This window comes from Ictidomys tridecemlineatus, chromosome 3, assembly GCF_052094955.1.
Source record: "Ictidomys tridecemlineatus isolate mIctTri1 chromosome 3, mIctTri1.hap1, whole genome shotgun sequence".
NCBI classification, from domain to species: Eukaryota; Metazoa; Chordata; class Mammalia; order Rodentia; family Sciuridae; genus Ictidomys; species Ictidomys tridecemlineatus.
The window spans coordinates 185000771-185027052 of NC_135479.1; the positions used below are offsets into that span (position 1 = coordinate 185000771).

The 26282-nt window shown below is 35.7% G+C and overlaps 1 long non-coding RNA gene across 1 annotated transcript in view; it reads left to right on the forward strand.

The window, feature by feature from the left end:
• The first annotated feature begins 439 nt into the window (after positions 1 to 439).
• The window catches only part of LOC144376460 (uncharacterized), a 166338-nt gene continuing 140495 nt past the window's right edge, over positions 440 to 26282 (forward strand). Inside the window, exon 1 of the long non-coding RNA XR_013436964.1 lies at positions 440 to 512. This is a non-coding gene — a long non-coding RNA (uncharacterized LOC144376460). The remainder of the gene's footprint in view (positions 513 to 26282) is intronic.

The following is a 26282-nucleotide window of genomic DNA, read 5'->3' on the forward strand; positions in this document are numbered from 1 at the left end:
TATTCCTGGTACTAATTTCACTACATACACATATCAAAACATCATGCTTTACACCTTTAATTTATACAATAAAAAGATACATGTGAAAAATAATGGCTTGGAGATTAAGAATAAAGAAAGGAAAAATAATGAAAGAGAAATACAGAAAGTTAATCACATGTCTTAAAATGTACAAGTAGATACAAGTATCTATTTACCTGCAATAAAACCAGCTTCAAACCTTAACTTTCACCAAATTTCCTTAAAAAATTGCTTCTCCAATCTTCTAGACTCTAGTGTTTTCTTCCTTCTACCTTTCCCATAATCTTCATGGACTTGCAGAGTGATCTGCATTGGAGAAGAGGAAGAAAATTAGTAAGCAGAGCTAGAAAATCTTTAGTGGGAAGAGCACAGGAAAAGCTGGGATGATTTTCTTATTTTATTTTGATTTCCAAATTTGCAGTCTTCAGGTACCAGAGGGGAGAAGCCAAGAAAGACAAGAGGCATGAAGCACACGAAGTGGGTACTGTTAGGTAAGTACTGAAGTGAATTAGTAAAATGAAGGATCAGAGAAAAGAACTTTTTTCTTTCATTAACATTGGTAACTTCAATTCTGAGGGAATTAATCTTGGAGTATATTTTAAAAAGACATGAATCGGAGTTTCTATCCTAGTTGAGCAGAATTTACTGCCTTCAGGGGAAGATACAATATAATCTGCTGGTGGGAGACATTGATTTTCTCTGTTTTCAATGACAATTAATAAAATCAATGAAAAATTATACATGTAATAGGTTTTCATTGCTCATTGCCTTAGTAAAAAAAAATCACTGCTATCCAATGGTAATTTGTAAAATTAAGATGAAGTAGCTTTTGCAAGCAAGTAACTCCTGAAGTGGTTTAGGACCTAGGACCCAGGGTAATGTCTTTTCAGTCCACTGTCTGTGAGGCTTGTGCTCATCACACCCTAGAGAGGATTGGACCCTGACTCAGGATTGACCAGATAGCTTTATGCTACCTTCCACACAGAATTCTGTGACTCAAACACATAAAAAGAAATGGACTTAAAATCATTGTTTCAAAAGGACAGGACTCCATCCTAAACCAGCTGTTGAATAAGTTATACTTTAATCAACATTTTTGCTACTGTGACTTAGAGATAGAAGAAGAACAATTTTAGAGGAGGAAAAGTTTATTTCGGGGCACACAGCTTCAGAGGTCCCAGTCCATAGATGGCTGGCTTCATTGCTCTGGGCCAAGGTGAGGCAGAACATAATAGCAGAAAAGTGTGGTGGAGGAAAGCAGCTCAGAAGGTTTCCATCAGCAAGCAGAGAAAGAGTTCTCCTCTCACCAAGGACAAAATAGACTTCTAATGAACTACCTCCTCTAACCACACTTTATCCCCATAGAGTTGTTGCCCAGTTAATCCTCATAAGGGGATTAATGCACTGATTAGGTTAAAACTTTCATACCCAATCATCTCACCTCTAAACTTTCTTGCATTGTCTCAGGCCTGAGCTGTTGGGGGACACCTCCCATCCAAACCTTAATAAGTCCCTTTTGTTATTTTTTTTTTGTTGGATTCCCAGTTTTCTTAATTTTCCTTTTAGTGTTTGTAATCTTAGTGTTGATTTTCTCCTTGCATATCTTTACCATCTTCATCTTTTATATGCCGACCTTTCTTTCTGTCCTCAACCCGGAAAGATTCCTTCTAGTCAATAGTTCAATTTTCCTTCCTCTATCATTTCCTTCCAATCTATCATCAAACACAAAGATCACTGAATTTACAACCTCCCTAAAAGGTAAAGCCACCAAACAAGAAAAGCACATTGATTGATTAATTTTAAAGTGATTTTTAGAGAATGTCAAGAAAATTGAATTGGATGCTATAAACAAAGAAAGAAATATTAAGAAATCAATGAAACATAGAGATGAATATATTGATCTGGTGAAAATGATTAAATCATTATAATAATGAGTAATTTCTATACACAGGTGTCAAAAAATTATATTTCACAACTTAAAAACATTCTCACTGCTGGGCACCATGGAACACACCTGTAATCCCAGTGACTCAGGAGGCTGAGGCAGGAGGATCATGAGTTCAAAGCCAGTCTCAGTAAATTGGTGAGGCCATAAGTAACTCAGGGAGAACCTGTCTGTAAATAAAATATAAAAGAAGGCTTGGAATGTGGCTCAGTATTTGAATTGACCTCAGGGTTCAATTTCTGGTACCAAAAACAAAACAAAACAACAACAACAACAACTAAACAATCTCACTAATGTCTCTGTATAAAAATTTTATTTCTACTGATTATACACACACACACACACACACACATACACACACACGACATACATATAGATGTATATATAAAATAAGTGTATAATCACACATCACACACATATATATCTATAGACATGTGAATATTTCCCTCAATTCTTACTATTAAGTCTATTTAATAGATATTATTAATCCAATTTTATCAATAACTATGTCACACAACTAATAAATATCAGAGCTAGCATTCAAAGTCAATTCCATAGCATTCCAGAGTCTAGTTACCCTCGCACAATGATTATGCAATAACTTCATTTCCTGCTATCAAATGGAAAATAAATTGAAAATTGTGATTTCTTCTTCTGAAACATCTCAGCTCATTTCTGAAACAGACCTACTGTGAGTTAGTTTAGATCATGAAATCTTAGATGGTTCTCTGCCTAACCTCTTATCTGAGTTAGGAATCTTCATGAAAATATTAGTGTAAACGGATATATTCCTTTTTCTAAATATTTCAATGGACAGAGAATTCCTGATCTTATAAAACAGATTTATATTTATACCAATCAAGGAGCCTAGTAATTTTTGTTAGGTGTTTTAAAATTGTGTATTCTTGAGTAGATATTTGCATGTTAACCCCTATCTATTGTTTCTAATTCTGTGACTTTTAAGTCATAAAAGTCAAAAGTTTCTTACAAAACTGTGAAATTGAAAAGGCCTATAGGTATTCTAAATATAAATAATAGCAAATTCATGAGAATATTAAATTCCAGAGTGGTTGAGAAAATGATTTTATTTTCTTGCCTTAAAATAACTTATAACCTGAAATCCTATCCGGGTGCATTATTATTTTAATGCAATAGCACTGTAGCAACAGAACCATGTAATACTATGATAATCCTATAGAAAATGTGGAGAATTGTTCCAAGTCAGATGTAGCCAAGGTTATCCAGTGAGGAAATCATTTTATATCAGATGCAGGGGTACCAAACTGGAAACAAACACACCTACATTGATATGTTCAAAACATCCTATGTAACATTGGATAATATGAATAAGTAAAGAAGGTATTTCTGGCATAGACAGTGCTTGATAGAAATAATTACTTGGAAGAACCAATAAATCAAACATATGGCACAGTGTTCCATGTTGTCAACATTCTTATGCAGAGAACCTAATATCTTTTTGTCAGTATGGATAGTTTATGAAACTAAACAATTATGAAGATGGCAGCTATGCTATCCATATCCTTTATAATATTGAAAATCTTCTTAAAAGGAATCCAGGTGTTTTTGAAGTAGACTGTCAAGCCAGTCTCAGAATTGTATTCTCCACTTGGCAAGAGATTGAGGAACTTGTAATTTTTCAGGACCTGCTTGAAAGATGTCATAGAACTGTGGGGAAGGAAATAACTAAATGCAAAAATATGCCATATGTTGTTCACCAGAAGCAGTTGTCTACAACTATTTCATGGAAGTGCTTCATCTGATATAGAATAGTTTTAATCAAGTACCTAGCAGGCATACCTTCTATACATAATGGAACATTAAGCCAGCTTCCCATGTTGTTCTAATCCTTTCTATGTTCTACCTCCATTTTATCTTATTCATGTCCTGGGTTGTATCTTCCTGTCCTAACTACCTATACATTCATTTGTCATTTTTTCACTAGAATCACTCGAACCAAAATTATCAATGCTCTTAGAAAACCTGTTTAAATGAAAGCACTCTGAAGTATACCGTGTTAGACTCATAGGATCCCAGTTCTGTTCTCTCCATTTCTTGAGTGTGTGATCTTGAGAAAGTTATTTATGTGATTGGGCTTCATTTTTCTTATTTATCAAATAATATTGACCCTTACCATCTGACAAATTTGTTAGTTGGTTATCAAATGATACACATATTGTACCTTGCAATGTATATATGTACTTATATATGTACATATATCTACATACTGAAAGATATTATCTAAAAATATGGTTGTCATAAAAATAGCAGTATCCAATGCTTATTCAACTATTCTGTATAATAGTACTATTTCAAATATTTCTATATATTAATTCATTTAGACATCTCAATGGTGTATTAGGGTAGTTTGCGATATTATCCCCATTTTACTGGTAAAATAAAGAACTTGCCCAAGTTCACACAGCTAGTAATTGGAGGAATTAGGAATTGATTTCAGGAAATCTAGACACAGAGTCCATCCACTTTCCTATGCTACATCATCTGGGTCCTATTTCCTATATGCTATAACTCTGAATCTTAATATTATTCATCTTTCAGTTTATAGACAATGAAATTTTCAATGCCCAAATCTATATTTCAGAAAACTCCTCCAATTAGCAAAGTCTTTAGAGTTTAGCTAACGGAAAATAACAGATAGTACTTAATCTGTTCTGTTATGATGACTGTCTTATTTAAAACTGAGAGAATTAAGATTTTACTTTTGTTGTATTTCCTTTTTTCATTCAACAATTGAAGTTGTTCTTGGACTTCAACTGTGAATCATTATGAATTTATTTCCAATACTTGGGATATATGCATCGGTGAACTGGATAGACCACATCTATCAGAGAATTATAAGTTATGTTGAAACCCTCTTTTCCTATGTAATGGGGGTAATGAAATATGTGTTATTTGGAGCTTCCATTCTAGCATAGAATTTCATCATTTGTAAGTAATAACTCTTAAAATTTGATGTATAATTTCTTTCTTTATCTCATTGGATTTAACTGTACTATTATGGTAAATTTAAACATCCCCTTGATTAATCTGATTCTACTTGGTTTCTTCAATGAACCTTTTGATGTCTGAATATCTGGTATATATACTCAAGAGATGTTTTTAGGGAAACTTTCTGACTTTTATATCCACACAGAGATAGCATGCACTATTATATAATGCTTATGGAACATGCTGCTGGCAGGTCTCCAACCACATCCTTCTTAAAAAAAAAAAAAACAGTCTTATTTTTATGGAAGGTGGTGCCAGCACTGGGAGAAAGAACATGAATATAATGCTCACGTGCTATTTAAACAGGTTGCTGAAATAATTGAATAACATGACTTTTCTCAGAATCTCCTAGAAGGTATTCCCAGCCCCACTCTGTTTGCTTTCTGATTTGAGTGTGCTTTTCAGCCATATTGTATAAACCTACCAGGAGCTTATTTGGTTTAGACATTGCAATGCTACCCAGGCTATCAAGGGGATGGTCACAAATCTAAAACAAACACATTCCCCAGCACTTATGAGGTCTCCCTCCGCATGCCTTCATGAATGTGAAGCTTTTTTTCATTTCCCCAATTGAGTCCCCAGACCTATTATTAGCATATTATGATTTACAAGAGAGTGGGCTTTTTTAATAACAACACTGAGAGAGCAAAACCCATTTGTTCATCCCAAGAGGTTTGAGTGCACATTATAAGCACAGGGTGGTCCGAATAAAAACTGATACAAGTACACAGTCCATGATTGCTCTTAATTGGACAAAACATCCAATTAGAGCCAAAAGGCTGAGAAGCAAATTGTTTACCACAGTAAATCATTCTCATAAATATAATTATTTAAAACATTTGAACTCTATTTAAGGGTATAAATAGTGATGTGGGCTTCAGAAGGAACAGCAGACAGCTGGCTGACTTTAAATCTTCTTGGTAACCACATTGAAGGCTGCCAAGGGCTTCTACTGTTCCATTTTAGCTAAAGGCAGGATTACCGAAGCTGCATTATATCCTCCATCTCATTTTCAGCTCTATTGCACCAATTATGCTGCATTGAGGCTTATAGGGGCTTACATTGAGTTTCAGATAGATGGAAGAAGCCAGTCTATATTCTTTGTGATAAAAATAGTCATTAATTACTGAGACTTGTAAACCGCTTAGCATCCTTCTTAATGTGGCCCATCAGGTGCTTCTCCTCATTCTATAGCTAATCAGCAAAAGAGGAGAAAAATCCTCAGGAAGAAGATGATCTTTTTTGGCTCAAACAGAAAGCCAAGGTTAAAAATAAATCTAAAATGTACTGAAAACCTAAGCCAATATGCACACGCTGGCAAAATACTGCCTTTGCTTTTCTACCAAAGTTGATTAGAGAAAAGTTTCTTACAACATTATCTTACGTGGAAATTAATTATCAATGTAATATTTTCCCCTGTTTGATAGAGTGCTGCAGGTTCGATGCCTGTTAAACAATGCAACATGTTCTGAGGTGTTAGGTGCATGAAAACACATTTACAAATAGCTCAAATAGAGATAGATAATTATCTAAAGAAAGTGAAATGTCATAGGAATCCATAAAGTATTGTGCTACAGAGGAAACCCACCTATTAAAGAATTTGCTGAAAGCAACAATAGATAGTTTTGTCTTTGAATGGACAGTTTTTATTTGCTGATGGGATTTCAGGGTAGGCTGTTTTGAAATTAAATGTCATATACAGTGTTCAAATTTTTATTGACAAGCTTATGTTTAATTGGTGAAAACACCCATTTGGCTGCTTCATTAAGACGTTAAGACAATAAGAATCATGGACTAGCCTTCTTTTGGTAGACAAAATGCAGATGAATGGCTTTTGTTTGTAAATGTATCCCACAGGTTGGAAAAGATAGAAAGCCTGCCTGTATGGAATATAAACACATATTGAAGGCTTCTTTCTTTAACATACATATTTCAAAAGTAAAAGCTATGCTTTCAGGAATACCGTACAACCACATTTCATGCATTTAGATATGACAAATATTCGTGAATGGGAGTATAGTTTTTCAAAGGAATGGGCAAAGAAAATTGGAGTGATGGTATATAGGCTAAGTTGATTTCTATAAAATCCTTGTAGAGAGCTTTAAAAATGAACAGTGTGTGCAGGGGAAAAAAAACTATGAAAGAAATTACAAGTGGGTTTCACTACATTAGAACCCTGAGATTGCTTATTAAATACATAACTTGTTTTTCTGCTATACCAGTCATTTTACATAAGTGTGTGATTTGGCTTCCATTTATAATGTGTAACTGCAGCATGCTTCAATGGTGCCACGGGGAATATTTGTTATGGTTTGAATATTTGGTTAAAATCTTTGGAAAAATTCCAGAAACATTTACATATTCACAGCAGCTTTGGGTAAGCACTTTTTTTTTTTTTCAGTTCAGTTCTCTTCTTGGCAAGTGGGGAAAAGAATTGCCCTCTAGACATAGGGCAGATAGTAAAGCTACATTTCCTCTCTTTTTACTCTAGGTTTTTATGAATTGGTAATATCTATATTTAAAAAATCATTGAAATTTCTACTCTCCTTGGGAAGAAGCTGCTTTAGAATCTGTTTGCAAAATGTTGACCTACTAATATATATTTATGTCTGGTAATGTTAATCATAAATAATGATTGTAGTTCAAACCCAAAATAAAGGAGTATTTTTGTAGTTCAAATCAACAATAATTGATATTTCTTATTATCACTTCTCAGAATAATTCCAATGCCCAGAAATTCTACAGGGCAAGGAGGGGTGGAGAGGAAGTTATATAAGCTAATGAGCAAGAAGAAATTTTCCCAAAACAGAAAAGTGGGACTTCATACACCAGATTAAGTGTTGATTCTAGTGCAGATTTTATGAGGGACAACTGGAGAATGTAAAAAAAAAAAAAACAAAAAATGCAACAGATATTTTTCTTTCCCCTTTAAGCCTTTACTAGAAAGAATGATATATATAGCTTTTAGATGTAATATTGATTTATTATAAAAAAGGCAAAGGCCCCCACCAAAAGGAACCAAAATGGGATTCAAGGCTGAAAAAGTAGAGAAGACACATTTAAATATGTTCTGGGACTGTTCGTTTTCTAACCGCTTTGCTGTGTCTTGCACAATTTAAAAGGCTTTGCCGGAACAATTTGTTAGCAGAAGAAAAACAATCTTATTTTTTTTTTTTTTATAAAAAAGAATATACCTGGAGACTGGTAGATGATACAAAACATTCTTTCCTTTCTACACTGTTGCCCTTCAGGGGGTCACTAGAGAAGATGGGCACATTGAAACCATTTTCCTCTCTGCTACTTCTTCCTTTTTCTCTATTGCTTCCTGCCTAGGATGCCTTTCTTTTTTCTCATCTTTTCCAATGGTGTATGCCCTCTTCACCAGAATCTTAGGGCTTTGGCTCTGTCCTAGCAGGGAGCTTTAAAGTAGAGGTCACGAAAAAATGTACTGGGTTGGTTCAGGCATAACCTTAGAGCTAATAACAACTATTTCTTCATATCTTTTCTAGAAGTAGGCCCAAGTCTTTCAAAATAATCAAAGTGGAGTGTCAAAAGATCTTCTCATCTTGTCATTCCTCAGAGAGGATGCTTGTGATTTTGGAGTTGGAGATAAGAATTTTGTAACACCACATACCAAGCAGTTGTTAGTTAAGGAGGACATGTTTCTCTTTGTTTTACCTGATAGATCAGTTATGCAGAGACTTTAAAACCCAATTTAAGCTGAAATAAGTAAAAAAGGAACACCACTGGCTTTCAGAATTCATAAATCTGGGCATAATTTAGTCTGGGAATAATATATTTTCAAGAGAAACAATCTCTGTATTTTCCAACTTCTTTTCATTGATTTTCCTTCTTTTGGGGGGTGCAAATATCACAAGAGAGTAAAATTTCTAGAGTAAAACCATAGCCCCATAAAATATTTCAATTACTGGGGCAAATAACTTGTGCCTTGAGAAAAAGAATGTGTATATCTGTGAAAAGAAAAGCTTCTGTTTTTTTTTTTCTGATTTGCAAGTGTGAATATTCCTATTGAACAATTTAATTATCAACCTCCTTTATCTAGGGTAACAAGGACCTGAGATAAATATGGGACTGGGAAATCATAGCTTTTGTGGTTCACACCATGGGACAGCTCCAGGCTGCCAGATATACCCTTTTCTGGGGGAGATTGTTCCCTGTCTGTGTGATATGGATAGAACCCCTAACTCCACATTCCTTATCAATGCCTATTGAGATATGCCACAGAGTAGCAGCATTGCCATGGCTTAATCTTGATTGACAATGAATTATATAAACTTAGAAACTGTAAAAGTAGTTTTGTAGTATATTCCTACTGGGTCCTGTTCAGCACTGGTAAGGTCTTAGGGAAGAAGGACTTTTTCAATTTATACTTGAGAGATAATCCCATGTATACTTCTTGCTGATCAAAGCGAAATTAAAACTTAAGTTATTAATTGGTTATCTTCCCTTATTTGCAATGTAGAGACTGAACAATAAAGCTCACACACTTCCTATATAGCAGGACATTTGTTCTTAAACAGTTACATACATGTGTACAGGTTTTCTACATAGTAGCATAGTCAAGTATTCCATTTGACTGAATGCCTACTAGATATCCTTTCTAAGAATATCTCCATGGTTTATTTTTACACTATGCCACTCTAGGAAGGTAACCATGAGTGCAGTTATGACAATTTGGGGGCTATCAGTGCACACTTTGATTAGATTAGCTGAAATGACTATTGAACCAAAAAATGTGTTTAGCTTTATACAATTGATATCCATAGCACATTATATTATTTAAGTTGTGATAAAAAAGGAGGGACATAGATTGGCATACTGTTTCATCAAAGTGTTGGAAAATAGCCAGTTTGAATTTATGATATACTTTTATCATGACTTAATACATATACACTTAATAAGTGCCTACTATGTAAAAAAATGAAAAAATATATATATATATAATATATTTCCTAACTTATGCATTGTATGCATATGATAAGTTTACTTAAGCATTTTTTATTTTGTTTTTGAATATTTCTGAAGTTGGGTGGGGACTAATGCCACCAGAGAACAAAAGTCAGCCATTATATAGGTTGAGTCAGTATTAGTTATGTGGAAAAATGGTTAATCTTCTATCAGAAACAATTGCCAACACTAGTAGCATCTGAAGACCAGGACAAACCTTAAAAAAATTAGAGCAGATTAAGTGAGGCTCATCCCACCCAGGTTCTTGGGAGGATCAGAGATGTGGTAGGATCATACTCTGCATCTATACTTCTGGGTTGCCACTAGAAAACCAACGACACATTAACGTCAATTACTTTGAGTAGGACTAATATTTAATTCATCATTTTGCTTAAATAGCTTCCGAATTTATTAATGCATTTAAAAGAGTATATTAACGGAAAATTTGTTTTGTTGGAAAAGTTGATTATTTTATATTTTCTAAAATGGTCTCTGACAAAACAAAAAAAGGATATAAAGCAATGTTTATGAAATATTATTGACTACTATACCTGGCTCGCTAAATCTGATAAAATAAAAAAGAATCTGATAGTAACTTAAAAAGTTGTAAAACATCAGATGTTTGTGAAAATGTGTATATGATATTGCCTTTGATGACAATGTTTAGAACCTTCATTAGTGGTTATAGTAAAAAATTCTTTTACTAAATCCAGCCAGAAGACATACTAACAAATGTTTTTGATTATCTACGTTAGATATTATAGTTTTATTCTCAATCAATTCTTATTTTCTCAAAGAAGACTGATCTTATTCATTTTTTTACTAGGTGTCTAATACATGTCAGATGCTACCCTCAGTTTTGGATAAATAATGCTGAAAACAAATAATTTGGTACTTACTCTCATGTACCTCAGACTCTATTATTGTGAGATAAGGAAGAGTTATAATTGATCACATAATCCTGTAACATGAAGACATTAAATAAAGGAGTTCCACAGATTTCTATCAGTTCTGGCAAACATGTCTTGTAGGATAGCAGTCACAACCTCCTGGATTCCAAGAACTCATGATCTGGTTAATTTTAACCTCTAACCACCACAACTTAACTGCTTGTAGACATGCTGATGCCCCTGGAGTAATGAATAACCTGGAGAATGACTTGTTCCTTCTTATCTATATCTTAACATCTTGTGCTGTTGTTGTTGACAATGAAAATGTAACAGTGCTTTTGCTCTAATCCTGTTCTTGTTCTTCCTCTCTGAAACCAGACTCCTGGGACATCATTTAAACACTTCTATTGGACAACTGGAATATGCTTTTTACTGGAAAGCCATCCTCACTTTGGCTTGTATAAATTCTTTGATCTCATATTTGGTGTTCCTCAACTTGCCTTTTAGGTTGACAAATATATATAAAGATATAACTGGAGGTAATGGATGTAAAAAAAAAAAAAGTGTTATGGTTCCAAAGAAAGAATATTAGGGAATTTGATCAAGTTGGCAAAAGTCAGAAATATTTTCTGGGGACAAGATATTTAGCTACTATTTGAAAAATTCTCAATATTTAACTGGAGAAAGTATGGAAGAGACTACAAGATAGAATTTGTAGAGGTAGGTACAGGGTCCTGTGAGGGAAAGTCCTGAAGGCTCTGCTCTGCAGGTGAAAGACAATATAAGGTAATAAGCTGAGAAAGGGATTTCAGAATACTTGTCTGGAAGGGTTCTTAAGGATTTTGGACAGTGTCCTAAGAACTCTGGAAGCTGCTGAAGTGTTTAAAGGAGGATGTGAGATGTTTAAATTATTCTTTCTGTTGACCACATATGAAGAGTAGATTGGACACAAGTAATTATGAGCATACCAGTTAGGCATCTCTTATGATTTCTCAAAAGTGAAATGACCATCATTCACAGCAGTGGTAGTAGAGATAAGAGTCCTGTATATTGACCTGAGAGATATTTAGAAGTTACATTAATTAAAATGTATTGAGTATTAGATAAGGACAGTAAAGGAGAGGGAGTATTAGAATAATTTCTAGGTATTTCCTATCTTTGCAGATTTACCAAGATAGGACACCAAGAAAAGAATCAGTTTTGGAACTGAAATTATATGCACAAATTACGAAAAACATTAATCGTGGTAAAAAAAAAATCAACACAAGTTTTGGAAAAATCACAATAATATGTTCTTGGAGGACTATGATAGAATTGTCATATTTGGGACAAGTCAATTATGATCCTGCAAATCAGTTTGGGGATCTTGGCAAATAGCAGAAAACAACTCTGGTTAAATTTAGTAAAAGGGGGCATGAAGGTATAACTCAGTGTTAGAATGCTTGACTAGCAGGCATGAGGCACTGGGTTCAATCACTAATACTACAAAGCAAAGAAAAAGAAAAGAAAAGAAAATTAAAAGTATGAAAGGAATTTATTGGGAAAATAGTAGAGGATTATGGAATTGATGGGATGTTGTGCATAAATACAGTTCTTGGAAACAAGCATTTCAGGTAGTCTCAGAAACTAGAAAGAAAGAATTATTATAAGAATCTTGAAATGTAGCAAGCTGGTACATTATAGCTGTCAGAAAGGGATGGAATTATGGTTTGGTGTACCCCCAAATCTTCAGTGTTTCTTCAGGAATATTCAAAGGTGTAATAACTAAATTGTCAGAAATACAACCTATTCACTTCATCCTTGATTGAATGGAGTAGGTGGTAACTGCAGGTAACTGAACTGGGTTATGGCTGAGGAGGTAGGTCACTGGGCAAACCTTGATAGGGTTTTTCTTCTTCTGGCCTCTTCTTCTCCCTCTCTCTCACTCTGTGCTTTTTGTTTCCATAAGGGGAGCATCTTCCCTCTACTGCACCCTTCTCCCATGATGTGCTGCCTCATCTTTGGCCCAGAGCAATGGACAGAATGTCTATGGACTGAGACCTTTGAAACCATGCCCCCAATCCCAATTTTTCCTCCTCCAAATTGTTCTTGTTGGGTATTTTGAACTACAACAATGCAAAAGCTAACTAAAATGGATGATTTCCAATAATTTTTAGTCTCTTTTTCCTTCTATTCTAGAAGTATCTGACTAAGAGATTCACATGTTGCCCCTTGAATATCACAGAAGCAGGCCATACTGGAGAAGGTCATTCCCCTAAAGAATACAGGATTCAATTAGAAAGGGAAAATTAAACTTTAAAAAATGAAACAAATTACTGGTATACTTTGGAAGGCTCTTACATTTCTTTCTTTCCAGTCTTCACTAAGGCAATGCAGCGCAGCAGTAATCCCTTTGTTTGCTCACACATGTGAAAATGGGAACACATTTGAATTGGTAGTGATAGTGACCATGGTAAGTAACTGAACTTGACCTTCTCTGTATGTTCCCTCCCCTCTTCTTCAGCTCTCATTTTAGGGTTGGCCAGATGACCAGATCTATTCCTCTTCTGTTTTGCAGATATTGAATGTCTTACATTATAGGGGGTGTTAGTTTAGCCAGCAATGTCATTGAGCTGGTGGATTCAGGGAAAACTTTCCCTTAGTATACAAATACAAGTTTGTCAAAATTACAAGTGAACAAGTCAAATTGAATTCTAAAAGGATTGCTTCATGATTCAGAGTCAAAAATAAAACTTTTATATACTGCATTTTTCTCTCCATGAAATAAGTATTTTCCTATACATCAGACCCAACTGTTCTGTAGTTACATACTTTCAACAAGAGATGTTCATATCATTGTTGATTTACATATATTTCACAATACTTCCCCACCTCCTACAAAGACAATTCAAAGATATTTATTGGAACTTATATAGTTGCATATAGAATAATGTTTGTAAGAGTTTTGTTTGTGCTTATCGCTTCCCTGTCAGTACAATTCTCCTCACTCCTCTCAGGAAAATACGTCTCTCTTTCTGAACACAATTTTGGTTCCCAACTGTGTTAAGTAATTTATCTCCAGTTGTTGTCCCAAATCCTGCATCAAATTACCTAAGTTGTCAGTCAGGTTTCCACATATTGATTCAGCAATCTCAGTCTTGTGTCCTGCCCAAATCCAGCAGAGGGCTGATTGCTTTACTCCAAAATCCTTTGAAAAGTTAAATTGTTAACAATACAAATTCACTGGAAATTGGAATAACTCTTCACCTTAGTTTCAATCTCTTCACCTTGAGCCCTGAGCATTTAGAACTCATCTCTGTGCAGCAGGGTGGGGAATTAGAAAGGTTAGTGTTAATGCAGTTATTTCCAAGAGCCAAGAGTAGTTGTCTATTTACTCTGTCAGGAGGTATAGTTGAGACTCAGGTGTTCACCTGCCTCCCAAAGCAAACAGGTACTGATGGGGAGGGTTAATTAAATATAACCTGCATTCCAGGGTCCCTGCTTATTTCTAGATAAATAACTAGAGAGAGAGAGCGAGAGAGAGACAAAAATAAATGGTCTCAGAGTATAAGGGATCTATTTTCCTTAACCCAAACCTTTGCTTAAATTTAGCTCCTGACCAAAGGGAAACATTTTCTTATAATACCAATTAGAAACATTGTTCTGTGGATTATTTCCATAATAGCTAATGAAAACCATATCTGATTGCAAATACCATACCATTATAACAAGGCACTAAAGCCTTAAATAGCCTTGAGTGCTTTTTACTTAATGTTCAATTTGTAGCTAATATACTTTAGGAGTTAAGTGCTAGTCTTTAACCTGTTAAGAGATTGTAAGTTAACTTAGGTGTTTAACAATGAGCTGTTTTGAAGAGCATTACAAGTGAGCAGGTGTTTAAGAGAGTGGATGGATCATAATTTAAAGTACTTGACTGAAAAACAGGAATCTTTTAAAATGACATTTATGTATTAAAGTCTTGGTAAAAGCTCTCTGTGAAAAAAAAATTGACCTAGCCTGGCAAAACAGTGCATTTACATTGCTGTTCTTCATACAATTGGGATGCTAAATTTTGAGGTTGAAAGTGGGGTATAGAGTCCATGTATGAGATCTTTTCATCTAGCTTTTAAAAAACATTTTCCCCATTTTATGCTTAGCAACTATTTCATTTCTTTATCCTCTTTATAACAGCAATTCTAAAAAGAGCTGTTTATAGATACTGCATGAATTAATCTTTTCTTACTTACTCCAATCTGTAAGGTGAACCCGAAACATTATAAAAGCTTTGTCAAGGCCACCACTGACCTTCACCTTGCAAAATCCAATTGCTAATTGTAATTCTTATCTTAGTTGACATTTCAGAGGATTTTTCATGATTGACCATTCTCTTTTTGAAAAGCATTTTGTTCACTTGGCTTATGACATACATGCTCTGTTGGTTCTCTCTCTCTTCACTGGCTGCTCATTTTCAGTTCCTCTTCATTTCCCTGATGTTTTTATGTTGGAAGTCTGTAGACCTGTTCTTTTCTTTTTAGGCTCAATCCTTCATGAGATTTTGCAGCTTTATGGCTTTCTTCATTGAATCTCAAATAATATATTTATAGCGTATGTGACTATGAAATAATAATTATTCTTACAGTTATGCTTTATTAAGCACAAACCATATCTCACTCAGTTCATACCCCATTATCTGTTTTATAAATAAGGTCTTTATCCCCCTTAGTTCAGGTACACCAGATTCCACACTTTGGCCAATTTTCAGGCTAAAAATGAGCACACTGTGTTAAGACTGAACCAAAGATAGAGAAAATTCCAAAGAACAATTGAAATGGATTATTAAAATGCAGTATTTTGTTTTGCCACTTGAAAGAATTGGATAGTTTTTATAGGTAACAAACACTCTTCCAGAAATGTAAATAATCACATCAAATGCCTCCTATCAATACTGCACTTCCTTAACTATAATGTCTAGACAACAGCAGACAACAACAACAAAAATACCATCAGTTGTGTGTTAATCCTGGCCCTGAAATTTTCTATTTGAACTCTTTGAGTTATAGTTTCGTATGACTAGAAGAAGTGGTTGGAGTACAGAATTCAAGATGTGCATGAGGGATCAATATATCATAAAGAAATGAAGAAGAAGTTGACTAGGTAGAGGAAACCAAGGAACACATTTGGCAAATCTTCCACAATCTAGCAAGTGCCTCTGGAACAAGTTTGCCCATTCAAGTGTTCTATGTTGGGCTGACCTGTCTAAATTTTATATCCATTCCTCATTCAGCAATAAGATATGGAAAAGTTATGACCTCAGATTGGCTTTTCTCCACAGTCTAGACAGACATAAAAGAGGAGGACAGCTGGAGCTTGTCTGCTGACCACCTTCCCTACAGCAGCTTCTTCCTTTAGGGAGGGTCTGCATAGAGTACCTTTTCATCTACTACTATTTGAATAGCAGCTCCATCTTACATGTCAGAGTCCAAGGTTTTCAAAATCAGAGCCTTGACTATGGTATAACTTACGTGCTTTGGCTGGGCATTTAAACCTGTTTCTTCTTGGGAATTCAACCACTGATCCATCAGATCCTGCACTTGGATCTTGACTTTCTCTACCTGCAACAGCAGGTGATAGGAGCTTCTTTGTAGGCAATCAAAGAGGACTCAGTCTCTCATGCTTGGCTTCTGACTCTCTGTTACTTCTACTGCTTGTCATCTTTCTAAATATAGCATTGATGGCTTTGAGCCATAGTTACTCCATCTTTTATCTTTATGTTGGCTAGTTCCCTGCTAAATTGCAATGCCTGGATTTTACATGTGCTAATTTATGCTCCTCTTTCCTGGTACATCCTCCCAATTCATCACTTGTGGAGTATTGTTGGATGAACATCCTCAACCTGCCTCCAGTGGCAGGATCATCATTGGCTGATGGCTGCTGAGTAAATCCACCCAGCTGATGGCCAGATTTCTTCTAGTCCATTTATGGGTTCTCCATGTATTGAGTTGGAGCTTGAGGTACAAAGTGACATGAAAGATTCATTTGTGTGAAAGGAAGAATTTGAGGGGGGCAGAATTTGGGCACCTAAGTAGGTAAATATCACTTTAGGTCCCACAAAGACCCAGCCGACTTGGCAGGGAACTCTGTTGTAAGTAATGGCCATTAATTACAACATATCAGAGAAGAATTCCTGGTACTTTATATCCTCACTTTGCTGTGTCATGAATATGAGTTCAGAAACAGTTTGACTTCTGAAACTGAGGCAGACCCTGAAGGAACTGATGGCTGAAGGTTAGCTGCTGGATGTACTGTAGCTTAGCTGCAAATTCATCCTTGAAGGGATGTCCCTGGGTGGCATATATATGTGTCTCCCTGAATGCTTCTGTTTTGTCAATCAATATATTTGTCATAGATATTACTAAATCTTGGATTTTTAATATGTGTAATTCCAAGCTTTGGAAATTCTGTTTATCCCTCCCATACTAACCAAATGCCCTCCTTTGCAAACTTTCTCCAGTCTTCTAAATTAATATGATCTTCCTTATTTATACTATCACAACATTATATTCTCTTCTTTTGCTATACTTATAATGAGATTATGTGTTAATAGGGGCAGTACTTAGGACAAATTTCTGTGTGCCATTTACTTAAATAAAAAATGTTTCTGCTCCCTGAAACCTGTCCATAATTAAAGCTAAAGTAGGTGGTTTTATGTCTTTATGTCTTCTGGAAGGAGCATAAGAATATAACATATGGAACATATTTTCTAACAGAAAACAGTATATCAGAAAGCTAGCGCTCTCTCTCTCTCTCTCTCTCTCTCTCTCTCTCTCTCTCTCTCTCTCTCTCTCTCTCTCTCTCTCTCTCTCTCCAGAGTGTATAATTATAGGACACTGGAGAACAAGAGAAGGTTTTTTATGAAAAAAAACAGAGAGGGCTGGAGTTGTAGCTCAGTGGTAGAGCATTGTCTTGCCTAGGCAAAGCCCTGAGTTTGCTCTCAGTTGCCAAAAAAAGGGGGTTACTTTTGTTTTACTTCTGGTTTGGAACTCTAGGATGAAAAGTCAGCATGGGTGGTTACATCAAGAGTTGAAATAGATGTTCTGTTTGAGTGAAAAGAGAAAGTGAGAGTAAGTGAGCAAGCGGGAGCTAGTGGTGGATTTTACATGTGTGGGAAGAATAGATAGAGATGCTGTTTCATGGTTTTGGAAGGATGCAGGCAGCTGATACGGGTGGTGAAGGAGCTTTCAGTAGAGAGGGATTAGGCAGGATGTTTGATCTTGTGGGGCATTGTACACACTGGCTACAGCTAAAATGAGAGTAAGCAGGATCCAAGTGTCAGAAGGAATCAAGGTGGAATGAGACAGCAAAGGAACACTGAGTTTGCTGAGCCTACAGCAAAAGCAGATGGGACCCAGAGGACAGCATAGGTCAGAGAGAGTCCAGATCCTTGAAGTCTTGTAATTCTTGCCTCTTTATACATTCATTGATTCTTTTTTTGAAGAAGGAGAAGCAAGTGATGAGGCTAAAACTGAACAAAGGGAATAATTACTAAATGAAACCCAAAAAGTCAAATTTGGAAAACAAATTTCCAGGATGGAAACCTAAAGAAAGATTAGATCGGACATGAAAATAAACATCCTGTGTTTTATTTCCATAAATAAAGTTAAGTCCGAATCACAAATTTGTTTATACATCAGCAGAAGATTTGGCATTTCTCTGGGTCAGACAGCACCACTCCTAATTTTTTTAATCCTTGGGCCTGCATTTTATAAGTCTAATTAATATGTGTACTTTAAAGGAGGGGACTTATTTTAATTTTCTGTATTCCTTATCGTTCTAAGAACTAAGAGGTCATTTAGAAAATGTTGTTTATATTTAATTGTATAATTTCCTATCAGGTACAATTTTCTGTGTGCAATTGGATCTACTATTTATAGAGAAAGTATGCTTAAAGCATTTTGACAACTTTGGAATTTAATTTATATGTCCTCTTTCATTTCCATGTATTATGAAGATTTTTGTTACTACTTCTTCATTTCACCTAAAATTATCACTAAATATTAATTTTAATAGTGAGCTTTTGTGGTGCTAATTGATTTTTTCTTTGTATGTGTGTGTGTATACTTAAAAACATATCTCCAGAATTTCTAAGAAAAAAAATGGGCCCAATAAGAAGTATTTATTGCTAATTCACTTAATCCTTATTATTTTTTATCAGATTTTTAAATATGAATGACACCATTTACTGGAACAGAAAATTTCACGAGGTTTTTACATTAATTCTTCCTCTAATTCTTGCCAATTTGCTGCAACAATGTAATTGCATTGCCTACATTATGGTTAACAGGAAAGATTAGGTATGTAGCATTTTATTGTCTTTGACAGCTTGATGAATTGTGACTTGAAGTGAGCAAGTGCCTTTGTTCTAATTGTCTCTTTTTCATTAAAGCTGAGAACTATACTTGGATATTGGGAGGACTACTCTTTCTTACTGCTTTTAGTTGAAGCTGCTCAAACTGATGAATGTTCTCCACCTAAATATTGTGCAGGCAGCTCTTTGTTTATGTTTGGCCCTTTTTATCATTTCAAGGCTAAAACTGATGGAGATCAATCAATACCAGAGACTGAAAAAAAATGTCAGAGAAAGTAATTTCAGGAAACAGAATGCATTTTTCTGCTTTATAAAGAGGGAGAATAAGATAAAATAATCCTTGGCATTATGCCATTTTTGACTTGAATACATATAGGTGACTTTGTGTATCTTGTAGGGTCAGCCTCTAGTTCCTTAACTCAGTGATCCAGTGTAGTTAATGCTTGTTAAGACCATTACTTTGATCTCTGGTAGTGCATATGTGCATTTGTCTTCTGAAAAGCTATAAATTAGTTTTTTTCCATGGTCATTTATCTACTAATTCATTCACAATTACTTAATTTCATTCATTGGGCACATTCTTAATGAGGTTGGACCTTGAATTAGGGTCTATATATGGATGCATGCAACATATCTAATTCCTAAAGAGGTTACATCTGCTTGTAAGGGGGATCAGAGGAGGGACCTTGGATCCAACAGAAAAAGGCTTCATCTCTTTGCTTCATCAGACAATATTGTAACAATTTGTGACCGATTCCTTTTGTGGGGTATGAAGATAGGTTCAATAGAGGAATGGCTGAAAGGAATGTGTTGGACATTTTCACTATACTGCACAATTGCAGTGTGCCTTTAACATGCTCGTAATGCATGAGGTCCCACTGATGAGGAGTGGGGAAGAACTGTATTTGGTGTATGTTATCATATTTACTAGGTTCAGTAATTTTATTGGGACTGTATTCTGAATTTGGGAACAGTCACTGAAATTTTTAAGGAAATGACTGATGGGATTATTATTATTATTTTTTAAAGCAAATGCCAGCATTAAGTGTAAATTGAAGGGAGAGAAGAATAGCTAGTTCAGTGTTTCATTTTAGATAAAATGCAACTAATTTTACATAATGCATTCATAGTGAAAAATTGCAAATGTGTCCACTGATTCAATTGATAATGATGAGTATACTTGCAGGAGTGGGATAACTAGTGTCTATCCTTCCTTTCTGCTTGACATCATGTGCTCATCTGCTATTTTTGTTTTATTTTTTTATTTTTTTATTTTTTACTTTTGTAGTAGTAGATGGGCGTAATACCTTTATTTTATTTGTTTATTGTATGTGGTGCCAGGGATTGAATTCATTGCCTCAGGCATGCCAGGCAAGTGCTCTACCACTGAGCCACAACCCCAGGCCACTATTTGTGTTTTCATAGTAGCACTAGCACTGCCTATTCTATCCACATGCCCCTTCGACTTGTGGTTGACTCCTGGTGGCCTCAGGAGGAAAGCATTAACCTCTAAGACATGATAGTTGGTAACAATGTACAAGACTCAGAAATTGTGTGCTTTTGTTAGGAAGAAACATACAAACCTGTTCCAGCTTATTTAAAGAGCTTTCCAGGACAAGAACACTCAAGTCAAAGAACATGCAGCTATTGGGTGGCTGGAGCGCCACATCCCTGGGAAGAGACACTGCTTTGACACTATAGAGTTTTTGAAGGAACTTGCCAAGATGTAGTATCATGTGGCTGGTAGTAGACTGGCTTGTCAGGAGAGAGGCATTGATATTTTACATGCTTTCCTGACTAATATTCCATTTTCTATTTAAAGAAGCAATTTGTTATATTCCCACCTCTTCACTTACCTTTCTCTTTACTCACTTTATTTCTTTGTCTTAGTGTCACTGACTTCATGTGACTCTCCGAATAGCAGAGGTTAATTTGAACAGAGCCAGTGTTAGTTCTCCTTCCTTCATGACTTCAGAAAGACCCCTGGTGACCAATAATTCCTAAATGTTTCCTCAGTTTAACTCCATGTTAGCTAGACTAATTTTGAACTCCAGACCTCTGACCTCCCATATCTTAGAGCATCGAAACATTGACTTTAGAAACTTGTAATTATAGGGCTGAGGCTGTAGTTCAGTGGCAGAGCGCTTGCCTTGCACATGTGAGGCACTGGGTTTGGTCCTCAGCACCACATAAAAATAAACAAAATAAAAACATGCTGTCCATCTACAACCACAGAAAATAAAAAAAAAAGAAACTTGTAATTATAAATTTGTTCTCTGTCCCTTTGATATGTAAATATTCTATTTTATTTTAATATTTATTTTTTAGTTGTAGTTGGATACAATACCTTTATTTTATTTACTTATTTTGATGTAGTGCTGAGGATCGAACTCAGGGCCTCACATGTGCTAGGCGAGCATTCTACCGCTTGAGCCACAATTCCAGCCCCTAGATGTAAATATTTTAAAATCTTCTTGTCAGTTTTACAACCCAGAAATGTCTTTTTCTCTAGGACCTGGGAACAACTCTTTTGAAATAAATGCCATCCTAAAAAACAAAAAACAAACAAAAAAACAAACAAAAAAATTGTACTTTTACCTCTCAATTTCTGTGGGAGAATAAGAGTCCAACTTAGGAAGGATGCTGTACTACCAGTTGTAAAACTACCTCCATTTATGAAGATTTGAGAAAATTCTATCTTCCTTTTGGAAAAGCCAATTAAACACAGATGGCCTGCAATTTACTCATCTCATTTATTTTACTTACTGCCTTCAAGTTTCCTTCTTTTTACACTAAAAGTAGTGGTTCTATGAGCCTTTTGAATAGTAAGAGGTAACCATGAAGGGACATGCACCACTTCACTCCAGAATGTGTTTTTGGAATTGCAGAGTTCAGTGATTTTTCCTTCTAGAAGAAGGAAAGCTGAAAGGCTAGAGATTGAGTATTCTAGAGCTGTTAGTTTGGTAGTTAACCATGCCATACAAACTCTAAAGGAAATAAGTAGTGTACATTCAGATATATGCAATGATGGATTTTGTGGGAAAGAAATAAAACAAATTAATGATGATGTCATTAACTAATGGGAAGGAGCAGGATTTAGAAGAGTAGGTTGGGGTAGGTAATGACCTGTGCTTAGGCAGTGGCTAGCTCTCAGGATGAGGGAAGCTAAAAGATATTTAAGAATATTACAAAAAAAAAGGAATATTTTAGTGAGGGCAAGGTGGATACATCTCCTGGAGGATAAAAATACTAGGAATATGTTAAGACAGGACCTACTTAGAAATGCATTCAGTCTAATTGACTGACATATTTGACCACATGTTAGTAAAAAATGCAGATAGGACAGTGCATTGATGTAAAAATCTAGATTATTGCATTTGAAGAAATTTTGAGTAAATCACATTTTTTAACTGTCTGTTAATCATTTTTGTGGGGGTAGATCCAGGAAAGGCATAGGGCTCTGTACTGTGCTTGTTCTTGTGTGTTGTTCTGCCATTTGATTGATATGGCTGTTCTGAGTGCACAAGTACATGAATTACCGAAGAGATGTATTCATTGTGACTCTTCTGGTGGCATTTCTAGGAGCTGGAAGCATGGCTCAGAACTGCTTGCAAGTTAAATCTGGTTGATGGTTATAATACTGAAACAATGTCACCTCTCACCAGAAGGGGGGAAATGTACTCTCTCCATCTAAGCATCATTGAAGGCAGGGGTGCTATAAAAATAATTTTTCATTCTGGCCAGTGAAAAGTCATTAAAAGTCATTGGTACTTAGAGACTAACTGTGAACTACTGAGGCTTATAAAGAAGGAACTGTTGTTCTTATAATGCCACATTTTGTTACAGTGACTGAACAAATAGCTATCACCAATGATATTTCATATGTAACCCTGAGTATTCCTAATGCCCTCTTTTCATATCTCTTTAATAAAAGCCCCTACATCAGTTACTTGTCTTTAACTGACAAGTAACACAACACATTTTTTTTCTCTCCCGAGTTTCCTCAGGGAGTGTCTCAGAAATTGGACAAACCTGAGTATGATGTGGACTAGTAGAGGGGGTCCAAACATCTCAGAGTGTTGCAGGTGTTTTGAGTGTGATCCTCACTGAAAGCACCCTCTCCTCTCTACATCACATGACATTGAAGCAGAAGCTACTAAATGTGAATGGGACCTTTAGTGAAGATGGGCTGTAAGGCTCCGTTACACAACTAGCCTTGGAGCTCACTGGACTGCAATCTTTTAGAGTTACTTCGTAGTCTATTCAATAACAATTTGCTGACCTTTCCTTCTCCCACTGGAAATAAGGAGGCCCATCAGTTGTTTGACCTCTTTGGATATTGGAGGAAATGCATTCTACACTTGGAGAATTTGTTGAAATTTCTATCTCAGGACACTGAATTAGTGACCAAACTTGACTGGCAGGGCCTATGTTTCAAAAGCTTCCCAAAGAAGTAAGACAAACACTTAGAGGGCTACCAATTCAAACCCCAAGTTCCAGATTTTTGGAACAAAACTCGTAGCTGTTTAGGACCTTAGAAAACAAACAAAAGCAAAACAAAACATAACATGTAAACAAAATCTCTACTACTATTCAATTACTGTGGGGCAGTTGGACTTGAGAGAAATTTATTCTGATATTTAGTAAATGGCTTATAGCCTGAGATTGGGCCTTATTAAAGGAAAGACATTTTCTTTTTCACCCTAGTAGGGAATGATTCCAGGAATGTTCTATCACTTAGCTACTCCTGCACAACCTCCTACCCCCCTCTTTTTTTTTTTTTTTTGGTTGTTTGTTGAGACAGGGTCTTGCTATATTGTCCAGGATGGCCTCTATTTTATGATTCTCCTGCCTCAGCCTCCTGAGTCACCAGGATTGTAGGCTTGTGCCATCATGCATGGCAGCAAATCATTTTGATTAAGAGTAGTGAACTTTTGCTGACCACATTTATAAGAAATAATTTGCACTGAGATGGCCAATCAGATCTATGTGACCATCATCTCTACTCCTTGCTGGACTAGGTGTAGACCAGTAATAATAATTGACTGGGATGCCCAGTGGGAAGCCTTGATTCTCATAGACTCCTCTATTTGCCTCCTATTCTAGCCTCTTCATTAACATCATCTACAGGTTACATTCGGCTGGTGCCTGATACTTTTCAAAAGTTGCATACTCCTATATCCCTTGTACTTTGAGCAATAGTATAAGTATACCCAGGAATCGTGGATTGGTAAATCATGAACATCTAGGGAGCAACACATTGCCCGCCCCTTCAATATTTTTGAAATTCATTTTTGACAAGGGCATATGGATGGGTAGCTTATGATCTTCTTGGGTGGATGAGTAGTATATGTTCCTTAGTTTGCAGATGCCTGAAAAAACATGATTCTGTATAGTGACTTTGTCTTTCATAGTTGTACAGCCACCTTCTTGACTGTGCCCACATGTTGCTTTGGAAAACAAAAAGGTTGATTCCAAAGTTCCTGTAAAACCCTTTTTTTTTTCTTTTTAAGTGGATATAAAGTCTAGCTTATAAACAGAGATGGCAGACCTCAATTAAGCAGGAATAGAATTTTTTCCTAAATATGTGTGGTGGGTATTGATTTCTTATTTCAGATATGAATGGAAAAAGCCAAAATTATCTTTCATAATTGTTTCAAATAGTAGCTTACTATCTGTCTCAGCTGCAGGAGAGTATCCCCACAGTTATAAAAGAATCACTAACCCAGAATCCATGACAGCTAGTGGAAAGACTCACACTTATTGACCTACCACTAACCAGGATATGGACCATGGATAAAACAAGAAAAAAAAATGGAATGGTCCAAGACTCATTCCCCACTTTCTTTTCTGTTTTGGTAACTAAGCAAGCCCTTGGAACAGTAGCTTTGAATTTGCTCCACAATAAAACAGCCATACCAAGAGCTTAGCATGGAGGCTCTCTAGCAGTGCTTTACGCAAGCATGCCCTTCTACTTGATGACAAAAGAATGGAGAAGCCACACACTTTGCTGCATTTCAGCTTGTAAGTTTGCACAATAAACCACACTTTATTTTACAATTTACACCTGTAGTTTCCATGCTGTACATGTGCTCATGCATGAAAAATGCAGAAAAAACATAAAGGAAGACATTATTTCTACCTGTGGACCTTTGTTTATCCTGATGGTTGGGATGTGGAAGATCTATTAAGGACATAATAGGAACCATAAGATTTGTCTATATTATTTCAAGTAGGTGCATATAATTTAAAACCTATGAATATGTAATGCATAACTTAAAAGCTTTCAAATGTAAAATGTAAATACATTGTAATAGGCCTATGCCTCAGAAGACAGAGAAAAATATTACAAGGCCTTTAGTGCATGTAGATAACTCTGCTTCTATTACCATTAGATTATAACTGTAAAATCCATATATGAAGTACAATAAATCACAGTGCACAGAGTTTCAGCTCACTGAACAATGTTTCAAATAAAAGCTATCTTACATACTGGAAAGGAATACACATGAGTTTTCTTTCCAGTGGAATTTCCATAAAGATGACACACTTACAACAGATCACCCATGCTTACACCTCCAACTACAGATCTCATTTTGTATGGGTATTGAGAGACCAACAAGTTAATGTGTCCGCATGCCATTGAATGGAACATTTAGGGATTCAATTCTCTGTGTTAGAAAAGTTTGATTTTGGGGTTTATGGGGTGGGAAGGAGATGAAAAATCATGGAAAATAAAACAATTAACTGTGTTGATTCTGAACTTTGCATGTCCTGGCATGTCTGGAAACATCAAACACAAGTGGGCAGATGTAGAGGAACTCTTAATCTGTAGTGAGAATTCTGCAGAATATAGGCTGGGGGGTTAGTGGATTTGAAAGACGGAATGTAGAAAGATTCTCTGAGCAAAGGGAGTGTCTTCGAAGTTGCTAGCAGCCGAACTCCTAGTCAGGTAACGAGCTCAAAGTCTTCGAGACAGTTATGACAGGCAAAGCCGCTATTCATTTTAGACACTTTGAAAGAACTGAAATTGTAATACTTCTCACTATTGGACTTATTAAAAATACATTGGGAGAAAAATGAATAC